The following is a 15,571-nucleotide window of genomic DNA, read 5'->3' as shown; positions in this document are numbered from 1 at the left end:
GTTCCTGCTCTTCTGCAACACAGCATTGTTGGGCAGTCTCATTTTATAGAATCATAGAATCATTAAGGTTGGAAAAGACCTCCGAGATCATCCAGTCCAACTATCTACCTACTGCCAATATTGCCCACTAAACTGTCCCGAAGTAACACATCTCCACGTTTCTTGAACACATCCAAGGACAGTGTCTCCACCACCTCCCCACACATCCTGTTCCAGTGCCCGACCATTCTTTTGGAGGAGTTTTTCATAGGCTTGCAAAATATATTTTCATATTTTGATGCTATTTTCTGTGTTTCCACTGGGTCAAAAACCATGGTCAGTAGTATGATCAGTCTAAAACTCTTCTTTCCTGCAAACTGCGCAAACAAAGACCAAATTTCAGCTAATTTTTAATGTCTTAAAATATACCAGTTATGCAACATATAATTAAAAGCACAACCACTTCTTAATCTATAATTTAATAATAAATCTAACCAACTATGTAATAAAACTCAGTGAAAGAGGATTTGGACCCATGAGTAAAAATACTGTTTCCTATGCAAAGCGTTTTGTAGTCAGGAAATAAAACTTTAGTTGCAAAACATTAACTAACAGAAGTGCACCAAAGATATCTGAGTCCATCATCAATTTCTCCACCAGTTAGTGACAACCCACAGGATGCAGAACTTTGGTTAACCAAGTAGGTCAAAAGAGCAACCGAAGTGGGAGATAACGCAAGTTATTTTTGGAGTTTCAAGAGATAAATGATCTTAAGTCCTCAAAACTGGGATGGAAAATGGACCTGAAAACCCCCATGATCTGGCTCACGTGCTGCTCATGAGCCTGTGTTTCATATTTCCTTGAGGATGGCAGCATTTCTTTCTGCACAAAGGTCTTATAAGGTATAATCTGATAAGGTAAAGGTATTACAGTAATAGAACCACATAAGCCACAGGAAAAAAAGTGTTGTAGAAACAGAACCTCTTTTATGAGACATGACAACCAAGAACACATCACAATTCTAGGCCTTTAACTTTTCCTGAGCAGTGCAGACTGACTCTTGCGGGGAAGTCCACAATTTGTGAAATGATTTTAAACCAAGCTTCCAACTACTTCTGTCTTCCCCTTGCCTCCCATAATCACTTTGCATTTGCTTTTGTGAAAAGAGACTGGTCACTCAACTTGCCTCTTGTCCTGAGGTTATCCCCAAGGTTTCTGGGTGCAGGAGCTGCAGGTCCCAACAGTGCTTTGAATTTGTGCCAGGGAGACACCTCAGAACATGGCAGGACCCCCATGTTCTTTTCTGTGGAAAATAAACCTCATTTTGAGGGTTAAAATGGTATCCTTTAGATTCACCATGTGAGTGCCTAGAAATCCAGAACTGGACAGAATGACACAGCTTGTGCTTTATTTGAATGCACAGAGAGGCTGAAAATATTAATTATTTGAGAGTTCAAGTATTTGTCCAAATTCTGGTTATTACACTACATGAAATTTCACACTTTCACACATACAGTGGTGTAACTTGATGGGGACTGAGACCCAGAATACAAAGTTTTAATTGCTTGTGAGACTGAACTCTTATCAGCAGCATCATGGGGTTGTCCTGTGTGTTTCGATACCACAGCTGCACGGTTATGCTATAATGATAATTTAAACATACTAACATGTCTATAGTTAAAGGTAAACTGAGAGTAAATCCAAGTTGACAATATGGGCTATGAGAACTCAAACAGCCTTAAAGTTCTGGGCTATTCCATGTGTGACATGGCACAGTTAATGTTATACCTTGTCCCATAAGGCAGTTTGTGTAATACCCATGGGTCAGCATGTCCAATGTCTACAAGAGACCACAAATCTCTTCCATCTTTTTCTCACTAGGGTGCTTGCTCTATTTTTAGGAAGAAGAGTTGACTCGTCTTGTTTGATATTCACTGTACAGAGGAGAAAAAGGCATTAATGTCTTCCACATGCTTTTTTTAGAGCGGTAATTTTAAAAAATATATGGTCAGAAGCTGTCAATGCTTGAAGGTGACAGCTGATTTTACCCCAGCAGATATCTGTAGTATATCTGGTATAATTCCAGCTGTCCACGTATTTATCAGGTATTCATACCTCAGTATGATATAGAGACTGTATTTAGTTTCTCCATACAATCGTCTTGCACACTAATTTAAGCCAATTAGCTGTCTGTTCCCATTATAATGCCTGCACGGATGAGAAATCCCTCCAAAATATAAGTTCAGTTGTATATTTATATTTACTGCTTGCAGATCTGATCCCAAGCCCATGATCTATGATCAGAGGAGAAGTCTGTTGCCTTCCAGCAGCTTTGGTTTAGGTCCTAATGAGAGAACATCATTAGAAAGCTTGTCAAACATTCACAAAATGCCAAACATTTGGCTAACATTACCCAAAACAAAGATCTTTTTCTCACTAGCAGAACAGGATCTCTACCTTCTCTTCACTGTTTCTTTCTCAGGTGACAGGTCCAACTTCCAGCAAAGCAGGCACAGCTGTGGCTGGTCCTTTAAAGTCAGTTCATGACTGAATCCATGACTGGAGCCCCTTTGTCTGGTAAAGATTAGAAAGTGCTATGTACAAACTTGTGCAGTCGCCAATACTGAAGCACACAGGCAGCACATTGTCTCACTTTTTTTAACTCCTAAAACTTATTGCTGTGTTTGGGAGACCCAAAGTAGAAGAGAAAGCACTGTCTGAGTGATAACTCTTTCATTAGGCTGCATCATGGACTGCTTGTATCCTTTAGGAAATCCAAACAGGAAGCTGAGGCAGCTGTGTTTCTATGAAGCAGCAGAACTGTTTTGTTATGTTACGATAACCAGGAAGTGGCACATTAGGTTGTTTTAACCTCATTCTCACTCGCCTGTGAATAATTGAACAAGAGTCTGGTTTAGGCACAGTCTCACAGCTTTGGTATTTAAAGTACACTTGAAACCTTATGTCTTCTCTCTGCTGTGCTGCCTTCCCACCTCATGCTGATATGCAAAGGTAGGGCATTATTTGATCTCACGCTGATTTTATATCTATTTTCAGTGAAACTAATCCTCATTTTTTCAACAGTTGCTGATTAAAGTGAGTAGCCTGTGAGGTAACAAAACAGAGATGTCTAAAACCGTCACTTGCTAGAGCCAATGTAACAGAAGAACAGAAATATAAAGCCATCCAGCCCCCAAGAAAATCTCGTGTTTATGACTTTGGCCAGCTGCAGATACTTGTAAAAACATTTGCTGTTGTAGTTTCCAGTAATAGCGTTTCAGGCATCCTCTCTGCCGAAGGTCATACCCTGATTGTCACATTCAGCCGTGACTAATTCACTTTCCCTCTATCATTTTGTCTAGACCCTTTCTAAACATTTTATCTTTTCTTGCTTCCGCATCATTCAGTGGATATGACTTGGACATTAATCATTAAGTACTAAAGACACGCTGTGATTAAAGAGTAACACTCTGATACCCTTTCTTTATCTGCCACTCTATAATTCAGCTGGGCACCCTGCACTCTGCTTATGTAGGAAAGAGCAAACACATCTCTGCCACTCACTTTCTCCAGTACTGTTCATGACTCAGAGGGACCTCTCATCATTTCCAAGTGAAAGGGCCTTATAACAAAGCCCGTTTTACCATCACCTGAGACATCCTCCTCTGTGCTATATTTTGTTTGTGATGGAAGAACACAATCTATATGCTCTTTCCAAGATGTTGGGGTGCCTGATTTGTTGTAGCCACCTAACATTATTCAATAAGAAATCTGAATTTAAATCTCTCATTTCATCAGACAGTTTTGGGAGACTACTTAGTGAGATGCTTCCATAGCTCTCTCGGTGCATTTCAGTGAGTTTGAATAGCTTAAGTAACCGTAGCAGGAGAAAAGTCTGCCATTTTCCAGCTGTTCACGTCTCTTTTTGGAGAGCAACTTATCTCAGCTTCAGCTGGAAATCGACAATGTTACTTTTCAGACCCTGGAAAAAGTTCTTGCTGGACAGACAAAAGGAAGGGGTGACACACAATATCAGAAGCATCAGGGGAATTGCATTTCTATGGCACTCTGGAGATCTGTGACAATTAAGCCATGTTGGTGTGAACTGTATCCATCCTGCGGCTGATGTGCATGTAAGTGCCAGGCCTGAAGTTGCAGGAAGCATCACTGTTTCACACTGATACACACTAGCCTGTTCCATGTCATCAGTATTCCAGATACTACAAGCTGTGGATGAATTCTCAGTTTGAAAAGGCCAAGTGAGTTGTGAAAATGTTGCCCTTCCTGGTTGTGCCATCAGCACAGATTGGAGGAAATGAAAAAAGATCTGTGGGAGGCACACTTCCCTAACAATTCCATGAACTTGGATGTAAACTGGAAGAGCAGATACCAGAGAATTATCTGAATTTCTGCAAAAGGTTTTTGGAGTGTCGCTCCAAGTTCCAGAGCATTTACAAGGAAACAAAAAACTTCATTTTGTTGAAGGTTTCAATGAGCTGGATGTTTCTTTTCTCTGTACATTGGCTTGAAGATGAAAACTTCATGAGTTTTTCACCAAGAAGCCTAAAGAACGAGTTATCTCCTGAAGAAAAGCCAAAATTTCAGGAGTGGGGGGAATTCAATCTCATGATTTATCTACTGTGGAAGAAACTTAGTGACATTCTGGGCAAAGGTTTTGTCTGGAAGTTAACTTTGACAATATGAATTAATTTTTTATAATAAATTTAAGTTTTAATAAATTGACATTTACTTGTAACTAAAGTTTTAACCATGAAAACCCTTTTCACTTACACTGGCCCCTCTCATACGGAAAGAAAACTTGCCATCTTATTTTATGAAGTTGCCTACTTAAGTAACTTCCTTTCTCTCCATCATTTGCAAAACACGCTGTCGGAACAGCACTAATTTGAGCCTGGCTGTGCCAGTGCTTACTCATTGCGCTACAAGACGTGATCCTAACAGCATAACCAGCACAGTCCACTTTGTGTGCCCTTGCAGAGCCTGCTAAAACAAACAAAACAAAGTCCTCTCTGTATTTTTACCATTTATCTAATTTTACAGGGGCAAACAGAAGAGAAAAAATATACTGAGGGCTGATTTGTTGCTTCCAATATGAATTACCAAGACCTTAAATGGGCCACAGCCAAAACAAAGTTCTGGTCTGCAGTAACATGCAAACCATACACAAGCCCATGTTGCAGCAGGTAAAGCCTTACCTTGGAGCAGTAGCCACCTGTCCTTCAGGAAGAAATCTTTCATCCTCTTGCTTAGCTATACAAATGTAGTAGCAACTTAAGAGTTAAGTATTTCAAGTGCTGGTAAGGAAAAGTGGGAAGCTTCCAAACCCACATAGTGGGAGCAGAAGTCAAGTGAAATCTTGCTTTTCTGCAATTTCATTGTCACGTATCCCATTTGTATACATACCTGCTAACAGTGCAAATCTCATTGTGCATGCATATTCAGAATAAGAGCCTGAAGATAATGGCAACTTTACTCTTGTCTCAAGTGCAAATAGGATTGCATCCTGCTGTATGCCTCAAGTACTGTTCTCCCTAAAAAACTGTGTATCCTATCCAGGTTCAGTGTGGCATCTGCTCGAGTGCCATCCCAGAAAACAGGAACAAGACTTTCTTTTATGTTGCTGAATGCCTATGCTAACTATTGTGATCAACCTTGCGACCCTTTGTACAAAAGAACTGCTTTGACAAACTGTTCACCAACATGAGTCATGTTTGTTCTGAGCCTTTTGTGCAAGAGCTTTGGGCAAATGGGTTTACTAGAAAAGAGAGCAGCAAGGCTTCCTTATGGTTCTCCAAAACAGCCGTTCAAAGTAATAGCAGTCACAGGTCACAGCCAATCTTTTTTAGGAAAATTCCCCCTAAAACCTTATTTGCCTTTTTTTCTTCACTTATGAAAGTCAGGCTCACTCCTCAGCTCCTCTTCACTCTGGAAGATGCTAGGTATCCCAGTGAGGCACGGATGGCTTCCATACTGCTGCTTCTGCTTACAGAGCTGTGCTGCTTCTGCCTGACAGCATTGGAAAGGTTCCCATCAACTGCAGGGAGGTGTTGATGGAAAACTGGAGGGTAATTAATGTTGTAGATAGGTTTCAAGACCCAGAAGTACATGCATTTGCATAAAGGAAAATCAGTTTCTTCTTTGCTTCATACTCTGTAAAGAACAGAAGGCAGCTGTGATCCTGCCTGGGGTATTAACAGAAATAATACATAACTGAGACTGCTCACAGTTACCAGCAATTACAGATACTATACAATACTACAACTACTTGCATATATAGATACTGTGTACGCTACAGCCCACAATAACAATGCACAATTGCTCTTGAGAATCCCAGGCGTCACTGAAAACATGTGCACAGAGGTGGTGTTCAGTAAGCCAACATTCTTTTCTTTTTTCAGAATCACAGTTCTGGGCGCAAGTTTCTAAATCTTGTTTTGCACTCCACTCTAATTCCTGCTTTGCTTTGGAACAGGGCCGCTCTTCTTGTAGCCACAGCTATCACAATTTGAACAGCACAACAGCACAAGTATTTAACTAGATACTACTACCAAAGCTGTCAAAGCAGCATCTCCCTGTCTCAGCTCCTTCAAAAGTAATGCAGCTTCTGAAAACACAGCCCAAGAGGCCCCTGAACCTTGCAGAGTTTGGGCAGAGCAGTGCTTGAATGACAGGCACATTTTGGTCAGCAGCAATCAGCAGACAAGGGATGAACTGGAATGGTGAATGTAAGCACTCATCTCAGTGTGTTCCGGGCTTGAGCCAATTAGTCTCAGGCCAAATTCTCTCAACAGCCAGTCTTACGTCAAATTACTACTGAACAATTTTTCTGCATGATATCTTAGGCCATAGTTCTATTACCTTTTTCAGGAGAAAAGTTGATGAAAACTCTGGGATCTTTCCCAGCACACTCCACCACCATCCACATCGCTGAGTCAAAAGCTGTTCCGTGCTCTCACATCTTGCTCTTTCCATCAGGGCTGGTGGGAAGAACACAGCAGCAATCTTGGCTGCCCATCACCGTAAAATTCACCAAGCAGCCTTTGACTAATCCTTAGGGGCATTTCAGCCGCGTGTAACCAGCCTACCTGGGTGCCGAGTCAACCGTTGAATCCATGGTATGCTCAGCAAGGACATGCAGAGAAAGCTTGCATGTGGTAGGAGACTCCATCTCCTGTTTTCCTCCCAAAAGCTCTTCCAGAAGAGCCTCTTTTGGCCCCTCAGTCCAACGCACTGGTTGTAGGCACAGCATTTCACGTGGCTTATGCCAGCTGCAACATTACAGCCAGAGGCCAGCCTTTGCCATTTAACCCTCCAGGAACAGTGATGGAAAGCAGAGGAAAACTTATTTCTTATCACATTGCAATTGTGTTTGTCCCTAAAGCATAACAAGTTTCTTCCACCTGATTTACAAGTTTGGCGTGTAAAAGTCCCATAAATCCTCTAAAAGTGATATTAAATTTAAAGAAAAAATGAATGTTAAAGGATTTTGTATTAAAATCTGCTTCATTAGGTAAAATTCCTGCAAACACCTAATTTATGAAGATATTTCTTATGGCTGTATGACCATTACTTTGACTGTGGCCTTGTAGTCATGAACTATGAATTCCAGATTGGGGTTTTTTTGAAAGTTTTGAATTGCTTTTTCTTTTCATTTCTTGCAAATAATACATAATATCACAGCATTTACAGTGCCTGTAAGCGGAAATGCAAATGGGCTTATTCAAAATCTTTTAGAGTTACAGTAGGAAAAGCGATAGCCAAATTCAGTGGAGAATCCTTGAGCAATTTTACAGGCTGTGTGACTGTAAAGGGGTGAATGTCAATACCCTAAGTTGTTTGTTAACTTGCTGCTGACGTCCAAACTTCTGCAGCCAAAATATCCAAACAATGAAGGGAAGAAACAGTAGTGTTTCCCTGGTTTGGAAAAAAGCAAAACAAACAAACAAAAAAACACATTAGAAGCTTACACACACAAGCAAAAAAAGGTTAAATGCAGGTGAGTTTTGCAACTGCAAAACCACAAAGTTGGTTATATATATATATACTGCTATTTGATCTGTGAACCTGAACTAACACTGAATTAAATATTTACACACTTATAAAGCTAGCATACAGAAGAGGCGCTAGTATTGATTTTGTATATTTGTATTTGCAAATGTTAAACTCATGCACATTGCTGCCATAGACTCCACAAACCCTTGCGCAGGAACTTGGATGAAAATGTTGGGATGGGACTTTGTGAGGTTGTGTAATTGATGTGTTTGTCCTGAAGCAAAGCTAGTACATCTGCCACGTCTTAAGGGATATTCAACTTTTTGTAAAGGTGTCATAGTCCATGCACCATAGTGTTTTTCTGTACTTAAACTAAAAAAAAAACATGCTTCAGGTAGACCTTTTTTCCCTTGATATTTATTTTCCCGTGCTAAACTGAAGAAATTCACGTCCTAATCCAGTGAATGTGGAAAATAACCGTTTATTTTCTTCTTACCATTTTTGAAGCATGTTATCACGTCATCAATTTGACTTCGGTCTTCTCTTACATAAAAAAATTCAGTTGTTTAAATTCGTTGCCAATAAATCTTATATTCCATAACTCTTCATGGATCTCTGTTTTGGATTGTCTTCAATTCATGTGCAAATTTCTGAAAGTGTGATTCCAAAACTGGATAAAGTTTGAATGCCAGATGAGGTCTTCCCACTAAGAGTAGAATGGAATAAATACTTCTCATGTTATAGTAAAAAGAACATTGTTAGTACTTGTTAATAAAAATTGTCTGTGTTGCAACACTAATGCTTTGCATTATTGACTCACTTAAATTTCTGCTGAACTTAGTTTTCTGTATGTCTTGTAAAGCTGCTATTGCTTAATCAGTTTCCCAGATACCACAACAGTATTTATTGGACTTATCCTTATCAGTCTTGTACCATTCCCCCACATACCAGTCAGTGTAACTTTGACTTTTTCTGTATGTCCTCAATGTGCTCCCACCCTATCTTACCTTATCTGACATGTAAATTCATTAAATCATTCTCTAGTCTATAAGATTTGGCAGAATTAAACCATTTACAGGGATTACATTTACAACATTGCATTGAATTTCAGCAGAAGTTCTTTGGTGGTTACTCCACAAGGACAGTTTTCTGACTAGCTGAGCATCAGCCTTACATTACTATCATTTTATCCACATTTCCCTAATTTACTTACGACAACCCTCAAAATTTTTATTAAATATGAGATGCATCACAGCTGCTGTTTCCTCTTTAACATGAAGCCACTTACCCTCAAAAAAAAAGGAAACTGAATTGTTATGACATGACCTTATTTTTAATCAGATCTTATCTCTTACTTGTGTTCTTTTTCCTTAGATATTCCTTGGAAGTTCTTCAAAGACATGCTACCTGTCTGTCTTACATTGAGTCAGAGCTTCCTTTATTTATGATGCTATTGTTTTATGGTCTCCTATCACTCAGATTACTATCCACCCTCTCCCTGAATTTCAAGCATTTAATTACTCTCCATTATCTATTAACTTCCTCTGTTTCTACAACACAAATTTGCCGCTAACACATTACCAGAACTTGCTGGATCACCCGCCTTCTCATCTGTTTCTTTCTCAGTAGATATTTGAAGAGTTCAGACCTCCTCTACTAGCAAATCCTTATCTCTGCTTTTACTGTGAGACTGAATCTGCTCTTTTCTCTTCTGAAAATATTGGACAAGTTTCTCTTTCATCTCCTTCTGGACTTCAGAAAGATCACAGACAGCCTGAATGTGTAGACTTCTCCTGCACCTTTCTCAGCCTCTCCTGTATCTTCATATAACAGCAGTCCAATGTAATCTAGCAACATTATAAAGTGGCCAAATTACATTAAAATATTTCACAGTATGATATCAGAAAGAGTAAAGAATGAATTGTATGAAAATGGAGGATACTGTCACAAAGAACATGGAATAAAACTATAGGGATAAATCATGCCTTACATACATACATATGCTTATATATAATATTTACATTCTATTTTATATTTATATGTGTTTAATTGAATGAATAGAATAAGTTCAGAAGTAATCTATTTAAAACAATAGAACAGCAAGTATTAATTCAAAATAATATATTAACTACTCGAGTTTCTTGGTGTTTATTTTGGAAGACCTTTGTAATGTGGAACATATTTATCTCTCTGACACAATCTGTGAGCAGGAAATTAACTAACACAAAATACATTTCTCACATTTCTTCCATCTTCTCTAATGGTGTCTTTATGTATCAGGAATGATACAAGTAAATCAGCACCACAAGTTGAAAGAAACTGAGAAAATCTTTGATCTGAAGAAAGCAATCATCCTTGTATCTGGAAGGAAATCTATGGCTTTGCTAGGTTATGGTTGCCTGATACAAGTCTGAGAGGAGGATGGCAGATAACCTTTGTCTTGAGTTGGGGGTGAGAGGATGTGTTTCAAAACTAAACTCAATCTCTCCTCTTCGTACTCTGAATGAGCAGAGATGTGCCAATATGCACTGTTGAAGGATGCAAATTAAGAAGTAAAATGCTTAAGTGTTTCGCAAAAACAGCTTGAGAATCAAATGGCCTTCAACAGTACCTTACACCCTAAACCAAAAGTAGAGGTTTGTTCTCAGGCAGGGAAGGAAAAGTACCTCTTTATGGGAACTGGGGAGATATTTCCCAGCTTAAGCAGTCATCAGCTGGCAGATGTTTGTGGAAAAGCTTTCCTTGTCAACTGAATCCAAGCAAGCAGTGGAGAGATACTGAGTGAGAACATATGACATGATTTCATATTTTACCCCCTTGCAGCCAAATTGCAAGAAAGAGCTAGCCCAGTAACAGGAAAGCGGAAATGCCCGTGTAGAGACTGCGCCTGGGTGTAGCCAGAGGGAACTGAGACGGAGTCACAGACAGCACGGGAGGGCCCGGGGGAGGCAAGAAAAAGGAGTCAGGCAAGTAGCAAGCAGTAAAAATAATCATAAAACACAATCAGCAATTCTGAATGGTGCTATTCTTCTGTGTCCACCCACAATAAATGGTATATGCTGTTGTACTATTTCTATAATTGGCATCCTCAGTCTCTTTGACTTCAACTGGGCCTGTCTTTTCTAACATTCACCTTACCATTGAGAGTTTTAATTAAAAAAAGCTCTTTTAGGAAAACATACACATATATGAGCATGCTGCACATACTCTTTCTTCCCATCCTTCCTGCGCTTCTGTGTATTCATTATGAAGTATAGCAAGTAGATCCCCAAGCTCATAGTACAAACACAGCTTTGAAAATCTGTGTGAGACCCTGCCTTTAGACTCTGAGAGAGACGCAAGGTTCTAGAAGAGTCTTCAGGAGACTCCAGCAATTTGTCATCTTTTGTAAAGCGTCCTGAGATCTGTGAGAGTGCCTGTGAGAGTGCAGCAAATAACTCTTACAGAATAATAATTAAAAATGAATAGGAATGTATGAAACTGTTGAATAGTAAGTTGCAGAAGTCTAAAATACATCAGACAAAAGCATATGTCCCCTAGGCTAATGGCATGCAAGCTTTAAGATACAAACTCTCCACTAATACTAGATTTCAGTCTAATTCTGTGCATAAAAACAACTGTATTGAAAGCCAATGGATTTTGAACACAAGGAGGTCAAAAGGTGAGCAACAATTTACATCTAGCAAAAAAATAGCTGTACAAACTCTAAAATTACCCCTTTTTTCAACAAAAACATACACACAGTCCTGAACATAGAAGTTCAGAACCAAGCAGAAAAAGCTGCAGTTGTATTAGTCACTTCTTAACAACATACTGTGTTTCATGACAAGTTCAGCATTTAACTACCTGCATGGTCGTAGTGTTTAAATGACATGAGAAATGTAGAAGTTTGAGAATACAGTACTATCAACAGCTACATTTAAAAAAAGGAATTAAATATACCTCAGCTCACATTATTTTGTAGTCATCCACAAACAATTTGTGGTCTCTGACCACATGCATTAAAGCTGCACTCAACTCACATGGAAAGGTTGAATGAGAGGATATGGCCACAGGCATCTATGATTCAGTGACATATTTTGTTTTGTGTTGGAAAACTGAACTATGCGCCAATTTTGTGTTAGATAAACAGCAAGGAATCAAAGATTCCCATCTCAAGAGCCAACGTGCACTGCCTCAGCCCTGCGGAACATACCTGCCTGTACTAGGGTCTGAATTCAAAGTAATTGCACCTAAGATAAGTGCACAGAGGAGCAGCCAGGTGTGACATCAACTGGGACTTCAACACACCAGAAAGAAACAGCCCAAAGTGAAGATTACACAGGTAGACAAGCTGCTGTTGTAATGAGGCTTTCTCCTGTCTCACAGGAGGCAATATGAGAGGGAGGGTATGGAGGACAGAAAGGCTAGGCAATCTGGCCACTATGATGAGAATTCCCATTTTAAGAGAATGGTAGCTAGGGGAGTTACACTTCTCCCTAAATAAAGACCTGTTTATTTCAGGCTACAATTATGTTTTGATTCAATAAACCTATTACAGCAGGCCACTTTTCAAATCCTTTTTCTCCTCCTCCAATGTTTCTTTCAATGACTGAACATATTGCCTTTATTTGAAGGCAACAGTTGAGTGCCCAGAAGCTCCAGATTGCTGCCAAGTAAGGCTGCCTAATTTGGGACTCTTAGGTCCCGTTCTGCACCACACTAAACACCAAGACCTGGCATCTCCACTCAGGTTGCTCTGTTTGGTTTTCCCCCATGCAGGAGGACAGGCCCCACCACATGCTATCTCCTCTTTTCCTCTGTGGAGCAGAGGGAAAGATCGCAGAATCATTAAGGCTGGAAAGACCAATAAGGTCATCCAGTCCAACCATCAACCCATGCCTGTGACTACTCCATGTCCTGCAGTGCCACATCCACATGTTTCTTGAACACCTCCAGGAATGGTGACTCCACTACCACCCTGGGCAGCCCATGCCAATACCTAACTACTCTTCCTGAGAAGAAATTTTTCCTAATATCCAACCTGAACCTCCCCTGGCAGGTGAGATGTGTGAAGATGCAATGGAGTTTTCTTTCAGCCATTCTTGAGCAAGACATCTTGGGAAGAGAGAAAGGAGAAAGACAACTACTTACAGGAGAGCTGCAGGCCTCTTTGCACATCTTCCCCTTCTCCATGAGGGAGCATAACTCCTATTCACATCTTTCCTGAATGAGTGCTCTTCACTGGAAGTTGAGTAAAGGGGAGTAGCATCCACTCAAAGGGACTCCTACACCTGCTGAGCTCACCTGTAAGAGGCCTGCACACACCTCACCGTGGAGAATTAGCCTCAGAGCTGCAGACAAGACTCAATGAGCAAGAGAGAGACACCTGTATTTGTAACACTGGTGAGGGTATTCAGCTGGAGAGAATGAGCCTAGCTCCTTGTGTGCTTGGTCCCCTCACATCTTCTTTGCTGGAAAATATGCTAAAAAAATAACAAATGAAAGGAAGATGAAAAAACGTAAGTGGTGAAACTGAAGCAATTCCCCAGAGAGACATGGGATGGAGGATAATCTTTGTAAATTATGTTTTGCCTGTACAAACAAGCTGTAACATGTTCAGACTTCCTCAAAGTGTTGCATCATAATAACTGGGTTTTAATAATAACATGACTAAAGTCCCATGATACACCTATAAAAGTCATTGTAGAAGTAGGATGTAATTTTCTTTCTCAAACAGAAAGAAATATAATGAATGCAAATGTTACATATTTCAAGCCCAATACCTAAACTGCAGAACTGGTGAGTGGTATACACATAAAGTCTCAGGCTGCTTCTGGGTAGCTGGTATGTTCCATATTGAGTAGACAGATGATTATAAATTTGACTTAAGCAAGGGTCGGTGTTACATCTGTATAAATCATTCTGTTTTATAATTTAGTTTGAAAATAATATCCAGGCGCAGGCAATAATCCTGTAACATAATCCCAGGAGCTGTAAAATATTTCTGCCAAGCCACTAGCAGTGATGCTTCGGCAGCTGGTTTCTGTCCCCAAAGGCTCACTGCCAGGACTGTGCATTGGGTGCTACCATGACTTATCATTGCTGCACCCTTTTCTCCTTGTTTCTAGTGATCTGACATTGCTGATAGAGACTTCACTCTTGCTTGCACAGTGTGCTGACACTGCTGGCCTTTGATGGGAGCTCCTGATACCCTCACTGGGTCAGTGTTTCTCTACTGTGGTTTCCAGTGCACCACCAAGTGTGAAAACCACAGGAGCAGCCATTAAGCCTTGAAATAAACAAGCTGAACATCTGTGAGATGGAGTGAATTAGAGTAGAAAAGGGTTTGAGGGCCTCTTCATCTTTGCATAATACAGGTACTTGGGTCATAGGAAGAGATAACTCACCTCTTACAACACAGTTTTGTTTAGAGATTGGATCAGTCCCTCCAATAGGAAAGCCAAGACTCATTAAGGACTATATTCAGGGGCAGCTGACATCTCCAAGAAGAGCTTAAAGCAGATTAGGTCACTGGACATGACTACAAAGATATCCAGTAATTGTGCACAGTGTGTAATTCTTTCTACTTCCAGCTCTTAAAAGCTTGAAAGGGCTGTATACATTTGGCAGTGGAGATTTAGCTGAGGAAACGACAATTACACAATAATTAAACACTTAGATGGCATTTTGTATCCGCACCTCTCCAGACTGTTTTTTAAAATGGAGATAAAGTGTACAAAGCTGCAAGACATGATGCAGCCTTGCAGGAAGTCCCCTGCTGTCACATGCATTAAATCAGCTTCATAGCCATACCCACCTTCATGTTCAAAGACATTTATTTTCCTCTCCATTACACCTGCTGAGAAGCTCTTTCAAGACCTCACCGTTGTGTAGTGACTAGTGGCCAATGTAATTATGGTTTTGCATTTTTCACCCCATTCTCTTCTTTACCTGAAATATTTACATGCACAAGATCTCCATCCTCCCCATATCTTCATAGCACTTCACAGCACCCCCTGCAGGAAACCACCCTCTGCCATGCCTTACACTCCTCCATTCCATATTCCCTAAACAGTACTGTGTCTGTATGATTAAATAAACAAATAAATAGAATTTGCTTATCTGTTCTTTCCTAACAAGGAGCAATCAGTCATGTGGGACTCTGCCACTCTTAAGTGAAGATGTGAATTTGTGACCTTTCTCTACAGTATGTCCTCAGGCATTTTACTGGTTCACATTCAGTAGGTCAACTAAAAGCTGTGGCCAGAGGTAAAGTATCTGATCATGTATCTGATTATCCCCTGAGCAGACAGCTCCTTTCTGCCACAGGAAAGAAGTTCTTGTCTTCAGCATCCACAGTCTGAATAGGATACAGTGACTAGAGCTGAGAAACCATCACTGTTTGCTGACTCTCCTCCAGAGAGCACTTGAGTTGACTGAACATCGGTCATGGTAAGTCCTAGTCCAAAGGAAAAGATTGGTAGCAACATTTTGAGGATACTTGTAATGATACTCTCTATTTACTCAGTTCACCTCTGTCCCCAGCTTGAAAACCACAAATTAGTTGAGAGTTATTATTTTTGTAAATAAACTAACA

The 15,571-nt window shown here is 40.1% G+C and overlaps 1 long non-coding RNA gene across 2 annotated transcripts; it reads right to left on the bottom strand.

The window, feature by feature from the left end:
• On the bottom strand, positions 544–13,496 carry LOC110406782. 2 transcript variants are annotated; one of them, XR_002443569.1, is made up of 6 exons: positions 13,126–13,496; positions 8,489–8,698; positions 7,086–7,914; positions 6,859–6,977; positions 2,437–6,150; positions 544–2,323 (listed from the first exon to the last, which is right to left on the bottom strand). It is a non-coding gene; the product is annotated as an uncharacterized LOC110406782 (long non-coding RNA). The 2 variants fall into 2 exon arrangements; XR_002443568.1 differs by having other exon boundaries at positions 544–6,150.

The sequence above is a fragment of the Numida meleagris genome, chromosome 1 (assembly GCF_002078875.1).
Source record: "Numida meleagris isolate 19003 breed g44 Domestic line chromosome 1, NumMel1.0, whole genome shotgun sequence".
Lineage (NCBI taxonomy): Eukaryota > Metazoa > Chordata > Aves > Galliformes > Numididae > Numida > Numida meleagris.
The sequence above is the reverse complement of the archived record's forward strand: the minus strand, read 5'-3'. Positions and strand labels throughout refer to the sequence as shown.